An 18,031-nucleotide genomic window follows, 5' to 3' on the forward strand; every position below is an offset into this window, starting at 1 on the left:
ACCGCACACACACACGCACACCCACACCCTTTGCTACATATGTGAGTGTGTTGAGGAAATGCGCCTAAGTGGCATCAACGTCAAGTCTCGGGTTCGAGTCGAGTTGAGTTCTGGCATGGGTTTTGGGTATGGGTTCGGTTTTGATTTGGTTCATTTCTGTTGCACATTCAAGTCAAAATGACGAACTGATGAGCATTTTTAATGTCAATTTGATGATTTGCCATGATGTGTGTGCCGTGTGTCGTGTGTGTGTGTCTGTCGGGTGTGGGTATCCTGTGTATGGGAAACTTTATGTGCCAACGGCCACTAAGCAAATAATAACAAATGAGTAATGAACTGCGCTTATACGGGAGACCAATCAACTGAACCGAATGTAGGATTCACCTGGTCGGTTGCCAGTTTCAGTTTTTGGGCAGTACAACCGCGCACACACACCCACCCAGCCGTAGAGACAGAAAACACTCATTGCTTATTTAAACGTTTGCGGTGCTATTGTTGTCCCATAGTCAGACCCGGGGAGAAGAGAGACAGGTACTGTTCCAGTCATAGTCACAGTGGCAGTCACAATAGCAGCCACAGCCACAGAAATAGCAACTACAACAGCAACAAAATTTATAGCCCGACATGCATTTGTGTGCTTCACACTGTGGCATTCATTGCCTACCGTTTAGATCAAAAGTTTTATGCCATTGGGGCATGAACAAATATTGATTCCATGTGGGCGCTGCTTAATATACAATATTCCTGGACTTGAGCGAATCAGTTGCAGATGCAACTGTTTACGAAATTCGAAAAGAGCTTAGGTGTGCATGTAATTACTGTAAGCAGAGCATAGACTGATAAAGTACGTGCTTCAGCATTCAGTTAATCAGCAGAAGCGAAACTTGCAATTTCAATTGCTTGGAAAAGCTTGCACGTAAAGCTTCATATTATTTTCAACTGAGCCTCAAACAGTTGCCGAAGGACATTGAACAAGAATTATACTGCCATAAAAAGATATTCGTGCAGTGCATTTTTAAAGTGTAGCCAATAAGTTAAGCTTAAAGCTTTGATGTGCCTTTAAAGAATTAGTTTTAGCAAAAGCTTAATGTTTTTACATGAAAGAAGAGCTTTGAGGTGATTTTAAATCTGCGTTCAGAGCATTTTATTAATAAAATGCTTTAGGCGGAAAACTTTCAGGTGCTTGGAAAGCACTTATAAACTTAACAATTTTCCTTTGAGCGTAAAGCTTATGAATTTCTAAAAGCTCTTTTAAAATTAATCTTATGTTTAAATGCCATCTGTCGGGTACTCTATCAAGCTCTTACCAGAATCATAAATGGGAAGGCTGACTGAATAGAACACTAGTTGATTCAACATTTTGCACTCGTCTCTGTTAAGCTGGTGTCTGTCTGTGTCTGCTGTGCTGTCGCTTACTCAATCCTGATGCGTTCCAATTACTCAAGCAGTCAATGCCATTGCAACAGCTACAACAAAAATAAGAACAACGGGCACTAAGTCAGCAACTATAATGCAGTCAAAGATATAGTACTTGCAGGGGAACATTGTACGCTCAAGTAGAGCCACGTCGCAGTCGACGTCCGTCGAGTTCTCTATTCATGGGACGCCTTATGTACTTATTTTAAAACGTATTAAGGAAGCACCGGCAAGGAATCGAGAGCAGAGTGGAGTCGACTCTAGACGACTCGAGTCATCTTGAACTGCGGCAACAGCAGCAGCACCAGCAACAGAGACTTAATAAATGATACGTACCATGTGGCACAAAAGGGACAGCTGCAGGTGGCGCCGCAACCACTGAGCAACAGTCAAGCAAAAAGGTAACCAACGAGTTTCCATTGAATTGGCTTTCAATTCAAACGCTAAAAGACATTTCCCTAGCAAAAGCCTTTGTTGCCGGCCCTTTGTAATTGCCAGAAGAAGAACTTTATGTGCTCCCGTACATTGAGCTAATTCTTAAAGATATATCTTGAAAAAAATCAGAAATATTTCTCTCACTATCTTAAACAAATGCCAATCCAAACCATTAGCTGATGATATTACCACAAATTTTAAAATTTCATTGACAGGAAGTTAAAAAGCAAAACAAATGAAAGTACATGTTACCTAACATGAACTCTACAAGGCACATGGATGAAAAAACCCTGACAATTTTCTAGCTCTTCTTTTTCCATATGAATAAACCACAAAAGTTGTTTGTTACAATGCAGACAGAAGCGCAGCTTTTGGGCTGTTGCATTCTTTTGTCGAGAAAGTTTTAATTTTCCTTTTGACAACATTAGACAACAAACCAATCAAAAAGGATTTTAGTTCGTCGGGTGCAAGTCAAGAATCGATGGGGCTGTATATATATGAAGTAAGTTTTTATTCCGCTTAAGAGATTCTGAACTTTAACTTGCCTCTTATTTTTTCGTGTTGCGCCACCGCCAGTTGCAGGCACACACATAGTGCAAAAGTTATGCGCGAAACAAACAGAGAGAAAAAAGTAAGAAAAAAAAAACAAAAGATATTATGAAATAAAATAGGAATGGCAAAGTATAAGGGAAAGCAAACATTTCTTGGCTGCCTTTGGCTTCTTAGTTTTGCTGTCGAATTCATGTTGGACGCAAATTTATGACTGTCAAAAAGTTCAACTGCACAAGCCGAGGACAGAGACGAATGCGGCCGACGAGCAAGAAATATGCAAGGACCTGCCGCTATGTTCAACTTTAACACTTAACACTTTCTCCCATAAAAAAAAAGGCACGAAAAAACATATCTTTGGCACGCCGAAAAAGACATACGCTTGCAAGCATTTGGCTTAGAGGGGCTTAAAAGAGTTCCTTTGGGTGTCACATCATATTGTAGTCCGATTTGATATGGCTTTTCAGATATGTTGGAATAATAGTGGAATAATATATAATATAAGATATTCGAGTATATATAAGATTTTGCTCATGTGTGAGGATCATCTGCTAGTCATTTCTCATATCTTGTCCGATTCTTCTGCTAGGCTCATATGGAATGCCATTTCGACTCTGATAGAATTTAGTTCTTATAGAGGTTTGCTCAAGACAGCTTGAAGAGCAACTTTCTACATTCACAAGAGCTTACATCTTTACTGATCCTACCCATGGAAGCTATATGATATAGAGGACTGATTTCAATGAGAGGCTATATCGACTCGTCTGTTGCTGCTGATCAAGTACATATATATGTATATAGCTGATGGAGCTCTATGCGTTACACATTGCATGCCAAAAGAAGAAAATCTCCTCACAGGGCTATAAAAATAAAGTTAAATAAAAAAAGAGAAAAATACTTCTTAATGTTGTAAATTTATGGAGTTATATAAAAAGTTGCAGCAAGTGAACGGTGACAATGGGCCTATAGGAATTACGGCATCAAGGAATAAATAATATCAATCCAAATAAAGACATTGTATCAGTTAACGTGATGAGTCTCGTTGAGATTTAAGTAAATTGTTATTTGAGAGGCAGGCGATATGCAGCAATACACGCAATCAAAGCAGCTGTCGATGTCCTGCCATGTCCTGGCATGTCTGGCTATCAGCAACAACAGCAAGGCTAACAGCAAGGACAACAACGCATTTAAATCAAAGCCGCAAAACCATTAAGACATTTTTAATGACGCCCCAAGGCAGTGGCCCCCCAGCCGCCAGCCCCCCGTCCCACGTAGCACATGCCACGTGCAACCCGTGAGCAGCACGCCTGCTGCGCGCCTCGTGTCTGCGGTTTAAGGGCTCCCAGACAGGCAGCTCATCCAACCCAACCCGAACGCAATCCAAGCCAACCCAACCGATGCCACGCCCATCGGCCACAACCTGATATATACTATGTCTATACACACATTTCAAATGAAACAAATGCAAATTGTTGTCATTCAGCGACATCAACGAGGAAGAAGCCAGTCGATTGCTTTTATGCCGGGAGCAGGCACTTGCTGTCCTGTGTTGTGTGCCCGTGTTGCGGCCCGCCTCGTAAATGTTCATTAATCCGCTGGCAATGCAGACAGCGCAACAGCAACAACAACACGAGTGTGCGTGTGTGTGTTGTGTGTATATTAATGCGGCTGGCAAAAGTTGCTTTTAATTAGCATGTTGTCTGCGAGCCGCAACGCAGCTCGTTTGTTGCAAGTTGTTTTGGGGATTTTTGAATGGCTTTTTGGTTGACTGGCAACAGCCCAGACGCAGGTGGCAAAACGACTAAGTAGAAGAAGCAGCACCAGCAGCAGGCACTGCGAAATCCGCGGGCGTAGCACAACACGTATGGGGCGGCAATAGTTTTTTGGCGGGTCTGGAGTAGCTGGCACAGCTGAAGGGCTCTGGAGGGCTTAAATGGGACTTAGGCTTAGAGCCGCCTGCGGTTCCAGCGTTTACGATTTACGCGAACTCGTGGGCGTCGGTGTGGGTATGGGCGTGGCACATGAGTCTAATTAGTTATCAATAGTGGTTGTGGCAGGTTTTAAATCCTCTCATAGCATACCCCTGGCATTTATTTGAGTTAAGCTGTGGCAAACGACACAAAAAGTTTGATCGATTAAGTCGCATTGAAAAGCTCATTAGCTATGCAAAAATTATAAAAGGAAAATCCACTCCAACACTTACAAATTTCATTCTTTAACCATACGCACTTTATGCAGCGACTGTGCCCAAATCGGATTCTTGATTAACTTCGGTCCTTATGGTCCGATCCTTATGAAAATTAGAGCACCTAATTGTGCCTCAAATTTTGGTGAAGCAAGGGCAGAACTTTTTTTGATATATTTTCCAATGGCTTCAGGCCCTTAATATGTAAGACTTAAGTTAAGAAAATTACTTTAAGTTAAGAACATTTGTTTTAAAATTTAAAAGAAAGTTTTAAAACTATATGAAATGGGTTCACAAACCAAGCCTTAAGGCTTGCCTGAAAACTACAAGAAATTTCAAGTCTGTAAAGCTTGGAGTAAACTCTAAAAGCCTAAGATTAGTTGGAAGTTGTATTAAGAACATATAAGTTCCACATAGTATACTAAATAATAAAAGTATACATTAAATAACTTCCTCCAATGCTAAACATTAAACATATATTTAAAATAGCATACGTTAGCGAAATATATTGTATGTTAAGTTTAATCATGCATAAATATTGATTAATTCTCGTACTGCGCACATCCTCCTCCATTAAGGCCCCGCTGTGCTCGTTTCTTTTTAGAAGTACACGTATCAATTATTCGTAAACACTTAATAGCCCATTAGTTGGCTGCGTGCCACTCGTCATCCGCATAATTGCAGTCACGCACCTTTAAAATTATAGGCTCTGGGCCTGACATTTTTCAACAAACTTGGAATTAGATTTGATTAGTACTCGAAAAGCCCAATATTTACTTTGCTTCATTTTGTTTTTTACTAATGTTTATTATTTCTGGTGTTTTTTTGGTGTATAGATATGAACCTATGAACACGACCTTAAAGTTGGTTAAGCACCCAACATACTTGTGGTCTGTAAAAAGTTGTCAAGGATTTCTAGAAATGTCTTTGCCTAAGCTAAGTTAAATTGATTTACTAGTAAAGCAGAGCAGCCAGTAAAACGTTTCTGCTACTAAAGAGTGTAAGAGAGTCTTATACTTGTAATAATACATACAATATGTAATATTAATTATTATTATTATTATTACGATTATAAGACTCTAACGATAATAATTGTTATTAATGTAATATTAATAAGTAGCCGCAGCCAGTGAAACGTTACTGCTACTAAAGAGAGTAAGCGAAAGAGGAAAAGAGAAAGAGAGAGATGCGAGAAACGAATTTGGAACTAGATGATGTATGAAATATAAAAGTGCAAAATAAAGCGAAAGAGAGAGATAGGTGTATGGAACATTCACTTTAATAGTGTAAGCGAGAGAGAGACAGAGGAAGGGAGAGAGAGTGAAAGAGAGTGCGAGAGAGGGAGAGAGAGACAGATAACGAGAGCGAGAGAGAGAGAGAGAGAGAGAGACAGATAACGAGAGCGAGAGATAGAGAGTGAGAAAGAAAAAGAAGTAGAGAAAACGAGAGAGAGAGAAAGAGAGAGCGAAAGAGTAAGATAGATAGAGAGAGAGATGTATGGAACAACAACTTTGATAGTGCAAACGAGCGAGAGACAAAAATAAAAAGGGAAAGGGAGAGGGAGAGGGAGAGAGAGAGAGAGAGAGAAAGCGAGAGCGAGATGTTTGGAATAGCCACTCTAAAGTACAATTTTGATAAGAATCTCCTTGGCATCCGTCAATATCTACTTAAGTTGAATTAATTTGCCGCATTAGTCGGTTCATTGGCATGACGGAACGGATGCACCGCAAAACTGAGGCAATGTCAAGCGCCGTAATTTGATGTCGTCAATTAAGTAGGCGCTGTGGCGAGTAGCAAGTGTTGGGTAGCGCATAAAAGTTGCTTTGAGCGGAGGGGTGGGGGGGCGAACACTCTTCAAGTGGATTTCTCAGTGCACGCTAATCAGACGGCACGCAGGCGCATGACACAAAAAAAAAAAAGAAGAAGCAAGTTAAAGGGCTGGAGGGGGAGACAGCAGCTAAAGGAGGTATATGCATTGTTGTTGTCGTTGTCGCTGCAATTGTTGCTCATTGTTGTTGTAGTTGTTATGATTATTAGCCATAAAGTGCTGAAGCTGCTGTTGCCTGGGCCCAGGCCTAAGTAACACGATTTTTCTTCATTATTATTTCTTGGCACGCGATCTGACAAGTTAGACGACTTGCTGTTGTCGTTGCAGTTGTTGCTATTGTTGTTGGACTTTGAGCTAGTCAAGCAAGCTGTCGCCATCGCCATCGCCATCGCCATCGCTTTGGCTGTCGTGTTATGCGATTTACATGAAGTGTTGGCGAACGCAAAATTTTCACGACGCCTGCCCCCAGCCGGCGCGCCAACCGGCCTTGCCCATTTTACTAACAAAAGCGGCCAAGCACCAACACCCCAGCACAGCCAGCACTGCCAGCACGACCCGCACTGGCTAGCCCCTGATGTCTATCTTGTGTATATATAGTATACAATATATATATATATATATAGAGTGGGTATATATAATCTACTTTTATAAAGAAATTACATTTGACGACTTACTTGCAATTAGCCACGTCTGCAACTTGTTGACTTGTTGACTTGTTGCTTTATTGCTGTTGTTGTTACTGTTAGTGCTATTGTTAATGCCGTGTGCTTTTATATATCTGTATATATATATTGCCGAGTTTCCACAACGATCTGTAAAACAAAAGACAAGCGATAGTTTTTTACATGTGTCTTAGTACGAGTCTTCTTTGAAATATGTCAAATTGCGGCAATTATTAAAGATTTCCCGACTACAATTAGATGCCAATTGTTAACTCAAATTCTTCGACAGGCGAGAGCAAGATTTCAGTTCTGAAACTCAAGCAAAACCAAGTTGGATTGTTGATAAATACACATTTGTATATATAACACTTATATTTATAAAATATTTGACCCATTTCTAGTCTCCAACTCGACGATTATTCATTAGGTAAACCTATCTCAGTTATCTGCTTGGTTATTTTCCACAAGGGTTTTTCTTCATTTGTGTTCTTCATTTGTGGCGATCTTATCGCAGAACTTGACATCTGTAAATCTTGACAGCAAACAACAAAATATATACAAAAATACCAAAATCAACAGTTCGCGAAATATGAAATACCCTCGTGTACTTTTTTAACCAATCTTCGACTGAGCTTTCCTGCGGCAGATAATATTTCACAATATGGTGCATAGTTCGGTGTTTGAAGCAGAATTTATTGTGTGCCAAGTCAAGCTGCTTTTGGTTAAAAGATTGGAAAGAAATGTTTGATATAGTGGCTCGATCTGGCCGATGTAAGCTACCTGACAGACAGGCAGACTTGGCTTTAGCGCCACGACTCTTGATTTCGATTTAGACTATATACATATATGTACATCTTGGAGTCGAAGATTAAGAGACCCTTTTAAAGGGAACATGAAAAACCCACAGAGATTACGATAATTGATCCCTACATAATCGTCTAGTGGTAAATCAACAGGTACGTTTACTGTTTAATTCACTGTTTGCCTTCGTGCTACCGATTCGGCCATCGCTGATAAAAAACACACATAACAAACATGTTATCTATTTACTTTGCGTAAAAAACGCAGCTACTTGAGAGCTGACAACTAAATCTTATCAGGCTCAGCGATGGGCCGGAACCGGTCTCTCCCCCTCTCACTCTCTGAAGCTCTCTCTTGCTGGTAAGTCTTTGCGGCTATCACGTGAAAGATGTGCGCAGCTTAGTTAATTGCAAACAGAAAAAAAAAAAACTATTCGATAAAGACGTAGAAAGAAAACAACATAAATTAAATGAAATTTTATGCACATATGTGTATGTGTATGGGTATACCCCCTACATCACAAAGGGTGGTGGGTGGGGGGTGTGCTAAGGAGTACAGTTGGCTTGCCGGCGGGGCACAGACACATTACATTTTCTGCTCCAGATACGCTTTTCACAATTTTTACACACAAACACACAACACACGCGCACACGCCGCAGATGCCGACTTTTGATTTTACTTTTGCCAACGCGGCGTATGCGCAATGTTTGCGAGCGGAGCGTGCGCACAGAAAGCAAACAGCGCCGAAAAACATGCAAACAGATAAACAAACAAACAAACAAGTGAACAAACAACACACACAAACACACAAATCTGAGCATAAGCTGGCCCAGTCAGCCAGTCAGTCAGTCAGTCTGGCAACCACTGAGCCATGGGCGTTTGCAAGTATATACATATATACATGTGTATGAAAAGTGAAAATTGCATTTGGTTTTAATGCAGCTGAAAATTAAGTCGAAAATGTGTGGCAAGGTTGACGGCCAGATTGTTGTGAACAGAAAACAGCAATGAGCTGAAAACTGGGCAAAGAAATGAGCTGCCAACCAGCTTTTGTCTGTCAATCAGCCAAAAAAGAAGTATAAGTACATATATATTTTAAATATAATATATATATATATATGATTCGCACTAGGCCAAGGGAAAAGCAAGGAGTACTAATCATCATTTGCTTTTCACTTGTGCGCAACATTTTCTATTCGAATTGCCGCCAATGAGGCACTTACTCACAATAGGCCAGCTTTGATATTCGAATAACTCAGAGTACAATATATCCCATTTACATGGAACTGTGTAGGAACAAGGGAAACATCCATAAAAGCTTAGTCATTCGAAAGTTTAAAGAAAAACTATTTGGTCTAAATATATTTAAGCATGTTTCTGTTCTTTTGCTTAAGAAGCGTCATTTTTTACTAAACTAACTAAAGTAAAACGCTTTTTACGCCCTTAGACGATCGTTTTTTTAATACAAAAGTATTTTATGCAGCAGTTTTTTGTTTTAAACTAATTTTAGCCACTCTTAAACAGCTTTTGTAAGCTCAACTTGTATAAAAGTCAAAACTCAGTTATAAATTTGGGGAAACACATTTAAGCCATGCAACGCCGCATAATATTATGCAAATGTATTTAAATTTTTCAAAATATATAAAGAAAAACAACATTTTCAGCCATGTTAGTGAAAAACCAGGTTCGCAAAGGCAAGGAGTTGGCGTAAACAGAACCAGGAACAGTTCTGATTGTTGTTTTTTGCAGCCCTGATTTAAGTTTGAAGAGAGAATTTTTTTTTTTTATTTACTGTTGCTTATCTGTCTAAAACGAGTCAATTATTGCACCCACACACACGCAGACTCACACACACACACTTGCTCAGACAGCCACAAACGCACACACACAGGGAGAGAGGCACACTCACACACGCACACTTTGTAGATGTGGTTATCCTGATCTCATCAGTTAATCCCATTGCACTCACATATGCAAAACTCATTGGCATTTGTCGGCTGTCCAATGTGCCCACATCACGTGGCCAGACGGCAATGGCATCGATGCCCAGCATCATCATCATCATCATCATCATCATTAATTAAACACTTAATTAAAACTGCAGCTGGCTGCAGGGACCAACGAGAGGGGGGGAGGGCTGGCAGCGGCGGCAATGTTTGAATGCAATTCAGTGCGCCACATGTGAATGGATGGATGGAGAAGAGGAGGAGGAAGAGGATTAGGTGTAGGAGAAGTGGGGGATGAGGGCAATATAAATTGATTAGGCGTCATTTTGTGAGCGCTTTCAGCAGTCAACTGGCAAAAGGCAATAACAACCGTTAACGGCATTTAAAATGCAAGCCACTAAAAGCAAAGAAACAACAACAAAAACAAAAGCAAAAATCAGAGCAACTAATAACTAGCAAATAATAGTTTTAATAAATATATGTATACATATATATATATATATGTACATATATAGAAATTAACGCAACTTTCATTTTTCGACATGAATTTCGGGCACAGAATTAAGCAAGAGATCGAAATAGTGTGAGAGAGAGAGAGAAAGGCGATAAACGATAAGTGGCAGGCGATAAGCGATAACAGTTTTAACAGTTTACATGCTATACACTTGGATTAGCAGGCAGAGAGAGTGACAGATAGAGAGGGGGGAAGAGGGAGCTAATGCGATGACCATGTGTTAAAACTAGTTTTTCGTGCTCTACTCTCGTCACCCTGTCCCATAAATGAGTGAGTGAGAGCGAGACAGAACTCGAAGTCTATTAATAGCCAACACTTTGATAAGCTTTCGAGACGGTAAATAAATAATAAAAAATTCATTGACTACACGAATTTCGTATTGAGGTGATTTCGATTGAATGGGACGCGAGATAAACGGTAAATGATAAGCGATAACACTGTTTATATATATACATATTTACATATGTATGTATATATACTTTTATAAATAGTTTGCTGATCAAGGAGAAATAATTCCTATGCTAAGCGAGCTTTTTTTAGGTTACTATTATAATTGAGAGCGAGAGAAAGAGGACGCAAATAAGAGAGCATTAGTTATATAATTATATATATTTTTCATCATATTATTATATTATAGCATATACTACTGTAGTACAAGTTGATTGTTAAAAAGAGAACTTGTGTAATACGTATTACTCCTCTCTCTCTCTCTCTGAGCTTAGTTTCATGAAAAAGAGTACTTTTAGAACATACATAAATAATAATTTAACCAAAAAAAATACTCCTCCAGCTAGAATAAGGGAGATCAAACTCCATTTTCTTCATCTTAACAGAGCCAACTTATTGTTGAATACAATTGAAAGCCATTTGAACTGTTCATATACGAAATAGATGTGGGAACAGAATTATATGAATGCGCTGCCCGCTGATCCCACAATACATATGTATCTATGTAGTTCTGTTTACCGTTTTACACTTATGCAATTACATTGACAAGGGGCGATCCCGAGGGTGCAGCCGAACGACAAGAACAACGATAACGAGAGCAGCAAAACCCGAAACCCGAAACAAAATAAAGAAAAAAAAAAACAAAAAAGAAACAAAAACAAAAACATATAAAAATGAGAGCAAAACGCAATCAAAGGCTGTTTATCTTCTTGACTGCTGAGTCGCAGTCCTGTTATATTTTTCCGTTTTGTTGTTTCTTGTTTCTTGGTTCATCGGGCAGCGAATGAGGGTCACACTATGGGCATAGACGGCCTTGGGGTGCGCTGCTGTGTCCCCCCTCCCCCCCTTGCCATCAAGCCCGTTCGATTTTCAAGTATTATTCATTTACATTTTCAATAATAATAAAAAAAAAAGAGCGGAAGAAGAAGACAATCATAGTAATATGTGTAATATAGTGTGTAATACATAAGTAGCTAAGCAATTTGTTATTGCCCCTGGTGACCGCCGAAACATTTATTATTGCCAAAATCGCCTATCAAGTATTCAATAGTGCAAATTTTCTTGGTGCCAGTGTTGGGCAGTGGGCAGTGAGCAGTGGGCAGCGGGGCGTGGTCCATGTCCGTTTTCATGTAAATGAAAAGGAATTGTTATAAATTGTCTTGAACCTTTTTTTGCCGTTGTTCGCCTTTCAGACTGTCGTCTTGCCCTTCGATACGCTTGCGAAGGGTATTATTGGTTTGGTCACAAGCCTATATTTATAAATATATATATATATATATATTAATTGTGAACTGAGTCGATCGGAAACCTTTACATTCTTATATTATGTGCTTGTTTCTATATCGACCGATTTATCGAAATTTTTTGACTTTTAATAATTGTGAATTATCGAATTTTCCCCATTAAAAATATTGTTTTTCTCATTTACTTCTAAATAAATCTTGTTTGAAGTAATTATACATTAAGTTCCTGGTCATGAGGAATCTGATTCTTTGCCTAAGCTCAGCGTAACATAAGGTTGCAACATCAGATACATTTGCAAAGGGCATTTACAATTCGTCAAATCGGTTGTTGTTGTTTTTCTTTTCTTTCCCGTTGATAGATATTCCTTATTTGCCGTTTGGGGCTAAGCAAAATATCTTTGAGATATTGTATCTGTTGTCATGCAGCATGCGTAGGCGATTTAGTTGATGTGCCAATGGATGCTTTTGGGGCAAGTGGGTGGGGGTGGTTTGGAGGTTGGGGGATGCGTCTTCATGGGCTGATGTCGTTTAAATCGTGATGTAACCTGTTATTAAAGACAAATTTTGCAGAAGCGCCTTATTTACGAGCTGTTCAATTGATGTCCAACTTTTTGCTATGCACCTAACCAACCCCCCCCCCCCCCACCGCCCCCACACACGTCTATTACCCAGCATGAGAGCAATGTGCATAATTATAGACAAATTAAAGGCCAACGCGCAGTTGCCCTTATCAAGAGTTGCAGATACAAATAACAGTAAACCAGACTTGGCAATTGAAAAGCTGACCACATGTGTGTGTCGAATGTGGGCCGAGTCCAGAATGGATGGCAGGGGGAGGGGGGGGCCCCCACCTATTCAACCTGATTCTGAACCGGTTGACATTGCAACATTTGTCCAGCTGTGGGCGTGGCAGGCGCCAAACTGTTAGCCAGACAAATGACCAGCCAGACGCTTGGCCAAAACGTTCCACATTACCGAGCTCGGGCGACCAGTCAGTCAGTCCGTCAGTACGTCGGTCAGTCGGTCAGTTGGTTAGCTGATGAGGGGGCGAGAATAAATTTCAAAGCGATTTATCAAAACCAAAATCCCAAACCCAACAACAAGAGGCAGCAAAAAGGCACAATTCTTAGCCGCAAAACGCAGCCGCAGCTGAATAAAATTGAAACCAGAAGCCAGAGGCGCTGCCTAGCACATCTAGTCAGAAGTGCTCGACTGGTAGATACCCTGTCACCAGTTGGCAAATTCGCCACAGACACCACGCCATGAAACATGTCGGGTTTATTGTGTCCGCTCAAGAGATGGAAGGGGGAATGGGAGAACGGGAGAATGGATACAGCCGTATTCACAATGGTTCCGTTGGGAGAGTTTTCACTGTATAAGAAGTTGAACTGTTCCAACTGTGACGAACCAAGGCTCAAGAACCTGACTTCGTGAATGTGAAAAACCAGACTTTCGAACCGGACCTCAAGGCTAAGCCTTGGTTCGTAGTGTGAATGCTCAAAACAGCGATACCCTTTATTTGTTTGAGCATTTTTCAATGGGTATTGTGGGGTTTTAAAAAGTGGAAAATGGGCCTCAGTTCTAGGTTTTAAGTCCGCACAGCTCAGCTTCTCCGTCGCGTTGTGTCGTTGACAAACGTCCAATGCAAATTATTCATAAGCAGGGCAAACAAACATCTTGTAGCTACAAGCGGCACACACAGATACAAAATACAGCTACAGCCAGAGAAGGAGCTGGACAAAAAGAGCTGACATTGTCTCCTCCTCCCTTGCTCTCTCTAGATATATGTATATATATAAATATGTATTTGTTGCTCTTATTGTTGTTGTTGGCGGCATATACAAAACGTTAAATTAATGTTAAGAGCATGTTGGCCGCCCGCCGCCCGCCGTTCGCTTTGCCCCGCCTCTTTGGCCCCTCTGCGTCGTTGTTTTATTCTTTAGCTGTCCACTGGGTAACTCACCCCTTCCGCGTCCGCCTCGACCCGGTTCACCACGGTTTGCCCCGGTTCGCTCTGTTTGCCTTTTGGCTGCAGTTGCGTTTAACGCTGCCGACTGCCACCGCCGCCTGCCACTTGCCGCCTGCCCCTGCCACAGCCGCTGCCGCTGCCGCTGCTGATAAGCCGCTTAGCTGTTGTGCAGTAAAAATATTTCGGTTGTGTGCCTCGAGCAGTGGGCGACGGTCAAGCAAAGCGGAATAGCATAACGGGAGCTTTTGATCAGATTCGAGTTTAAAGTAAAGCACTTTTTATGAAAATTGCTTGAAAATTTGTATGCCAGAAGTAAGAGCGCTATAGTCGGATGTGCCCGACGTGTTTTAGGCCGATAGGTCGATTTCGATAGTTATCGTTTTAAAAAAATGCGGCGAGCTATTGAAGATTTGAAATAAATTCGATCTTTTCGTGCACTAGCTGTATCTTTCTATAGTCTTAAAGATCGATGCGTTAGCCAGATCGACCCAGCGGCTGATTCTGATCAAGAGTATATATACTTTATGGCGTCGAAGAAGCCTAACATACACTTGCACAAAACAAGTATACCCTTCAATGGTTTCAGGGTATACAAATTATCGATAACAATTAATATCGTTTTCGAAAGTTGGGAGAAAACTGTACGCAACTGCTAATGTACGGCTTACCAATATATTGACGTATTGATATTATATGTGCAATTTATCGTTTCACAAACTAACTTTATACGATCGATCAAATATCGCTTTGTTATCGATCACAATGGAAAGATGGACGTGCACACACTAGCTTAATAGAGCATGTACTACAACAAACATTCAAATTCAGCCCATCGATAAATTTAATCGCATATCGACTAATTTCGATAGGAATTAAGCAATTGCATATTGAACGTACCTCACTTCAAGGGTCAGCATATGATAAAGGACCGATACAGTTGATCGATATTTTAATTAAGATTAATCGAATAATTTCAAAAAGAGTTCACCCAAGATGTAACCCTGCACAACTTATGGTTGCATGTAGGGGCCATCAATTGGCCCTTTTATCGATTTACATTGTTTTCCCACACATCGATAATTGTTTTCGATTAGTTTCCTGAACCGGCAAGGTCTGCCGCCTCTGCCTTTTGCAAATTACGTAGTAGCTGCCGTCTTTCGGTTGACTATGTGGCAGGCCCTGCCATTTATGCGGCTCACCTCTGCCGTTGCCGTTGCCGCTGCCGCTGCCCCTGTCCATGCCCCTGCAGCGTGTTGTGTAAATAAAAAGCTTGTCACTTTGACATTTCGCCGGCAGGAGCGCTAACTTGCAACGCGGCCTCAAACGTGCGGCAGAGTCAAGCCATAGAGGAGTGCCCCAATGAGTTGCACGGAGCTGTTGGCAGCGCTTCGTCTTCGCCGTCTGGGTTATGGCTCATTGTTGTTGGCCAAATGCTGCCTGCCCTGGCCAATGAGTTGTGCGAGGATTGTGCAGCATGGGGCATGTAGTTGCGGAGGGGTGGCGAGTTATTTAAGCTTTGGTTGCACGTTGCGGTTGGTTTATTTACAATTTTACATTGCAAAAATCGAATTGGCAATTGCAGTTGCCTTCTCTTCTTCTTCTTCTTCTTCTTTTCGCTGTTGTTGCACGCAAATTAAACGTTTTGGGTCGTGCCTACAACAGCAACAACAATGGTAACACAACAGTTAACAGCAACAACAACAACAACTCTGCATTGTTTGCTCCTCCAATTATTTTGCATTATTTGCAATGAAAAAGTAAAAGTTTCTTTTATGACTGCGAAAAGATTGTCGAAGAAAATGAACTAGATGAAGATGAATATACTGATGATGATGTGGATGTGGATGACGATGATGACGACCATGATGATGATGGTGATGATGATGAAGCAGAAGCAGATACTCCTGATCATCATGATAATTACGTGGATGCAGCAGACGCTTGTGCAATGCCCAACTATATATGTACATATGTATCCATCTGATACATATGTATCTTTGCATAGATGTACCTGTGGGTGGCCAAAAGTAGCACAAAAACAAAATAAAAGAGCACGAATGAATAACCGTGCGTTTGCCTATTGTTTTTAATTGCTGCTACAGATAGGTTTTCTATTGGTAGCAGCAACATTTTTGGCCTATTGCTTGGGTCAAAGCACACACGATATTTTGGCCAGTCAGGCCTTGGGTCGTGCGTTAATTAAGCCCCTCAAAATATAACACAAAAAGAAAAAAAAAACAACATCATAAACTCATGCCAATTGGTTGGCTTACGCATCGTTTGGACCACATTCAGTGTTCGGTAATTGGGCAGTTGCCACAAGACTATGAAATATTTCAGTTTGAGGTCAATGCCTAAAAGATAGATATGTATCTTACAGCTAGCAGATGGCCACAATCAGATGGCCCAAGTGATGATCAGTTGTGCTCCTCTTGAGTGATCGCACTCTGCCTCATGCTGCAGATCGTCTAGTGATAGCCAGATCGATTTTCAGCGATCAGTTCACTCCGTTGAACTGGACAGCGGGCCTTTGCGATCTTAACCGATCTTCACATACTTCTTTGAAGATCGAATATGGCTAAGATCAGCAAATATTGTGACAGCTTTGAACTCTTTTCGATCTGCAATTTGTGATCTTCACTGATCTATCTGATGGGATCTTTAGGTTATGCTATGCTAAGTTGCCAGCTTGTGGTAGACTTTTAATGTTAAAGCTCCCTTTTTCAAACTAATTGTTAAATTATGTTTGGGTATAGATATATATAACATTTGTATAGCTTCAAGGAGGCAGGTGCGACCCTTCTACACTTTGGTAACAGCTTGCGAAAGAAAAGTCTCGTTTTTTTAGGCTCCCAATAGTGAAATGTTCACCGTATAATAAGAAGATGTGGGTGGCAGAACACGCGAGCCTTATTTCTTAGTGCAAAGCAATTGACTATTTCAATAACAGGGACGACTTCCAAATCGATTGTAAAAAGAAAAGATTAGAAGACAGCGGAGAATTCTAAGAATTCTCATAATACAATTAAATCGTGATCATAATACTTTTAAAAAGTTCTGAGATTTGAGGCCCAAAATAGCTCGATACAATAAAAAATTGGAGTAGATATAGAAGATAATAGGCGCAGTAGCTAGAATAAGCTTCTTTTCCCCCAATTAGGAACGCAACACAACCTTCAGATAATTCTCAAACAAGAGGGTCTGATCTAGAATTCATTTACTAGGGCCGATTCTCCTGACGAAGTTCCATTCTCTCTCTCTGATCTAGACAGAATGACTAAAAGTATCTTGAAAGTACATTGAAACTCTTGAAGAATTATGTGAGTTTCACAGATCTTCCTGCTTTTCCACACAGAAAGAAGTGATCGTGGCCAGATCTTAAAATAACTTCCGCTGAGCAATTCGGCATTACCTAACACTTTTTTGAAAGTTTGAGTGTATCTTAAACTAATGACACGATCGCACGATCGCAGCTCAGATGCAAGAATCTCGATTTTCGAGCACTTCACTTTACATGCACGTCCGTAAGCGATTTCACTTGAGTTTCGCTGAAAGGAAATATTATAAGGCATAGTGCATTTGACAGCCTTAAATCGATGATGGCTATGAAATTGTCATTGGCACAAACGATGTGAACGAGGCGCAAAGAGGAGTAAATAAAGGCTGAAACTCTATACAAACGGGAGAGAGAGAGAGAGAGAGAGAGAGAGAGAGAGAGAGAGAGAGAGAGGAAGAGCTAGCTAGTGGGTGGAGAAGACAACGTAAAGCGACTTTATGCATTGCATGGGTGCAGTGCTGCTGTCATGGGAGGGAGGGCGGCGGAGGGGAGGGGGCATGGATTGCATGGAATCGCAGTTTCAGAGAAGAAACAAACGAAGCAGCGCGCAAAGAAACGAGCAAAAAAAAAGCGTCAGCCGTTTTGCTTCATTGCACAAAAGGCCGCCCAGACCGAGTCGCAGCTCCAGTGACACACGCCCCACAGCCCACACTTAACCCCCTCTCTCGCTCTCTCTCTCCACCGCGCTTCGCGCTCGA

At 40.9% G+C, this 18,031-nt stretch overlaps 1 long non-coding RNA gene across 1 annotated transcript in view; it reads right to left on the bottom strand.

The window, feature by feature from the left end:
- Positions 1-18,031, bottom strand: part of LOC135428517 (uncharacterized) — a 55,679-nt gene that overhangs the window by 26,294 nt on the left and 11,354 nt on the right. Inside the window, exon 2 of the long non-coding RNA XR_010436264.1 lies at positions 7,088-7,225. This is a non-coding gene — a long non-coding RNA (uncharacterized LOC135428517). The remainder of the gene's footprint in view (positions 1-7,087; positions 7,226-18,031) is intronic.

Source organism: Drosophila montana, unplaced genomic scaffold, assembly GCF_035044405.1.
Source record: "Drosophila montana isolate Dmon_TW-CO22-7 unplaced genomic scaffold, ASM3504440v1 contig_2481_1, whole genome shotgun sequence".
Taxonomy (NCBI): Eukaryota; Metazoa; Arthropoda; class Insecta; order Diptera; family Drosophilidae; genus Drosophila; species Drosophila montana.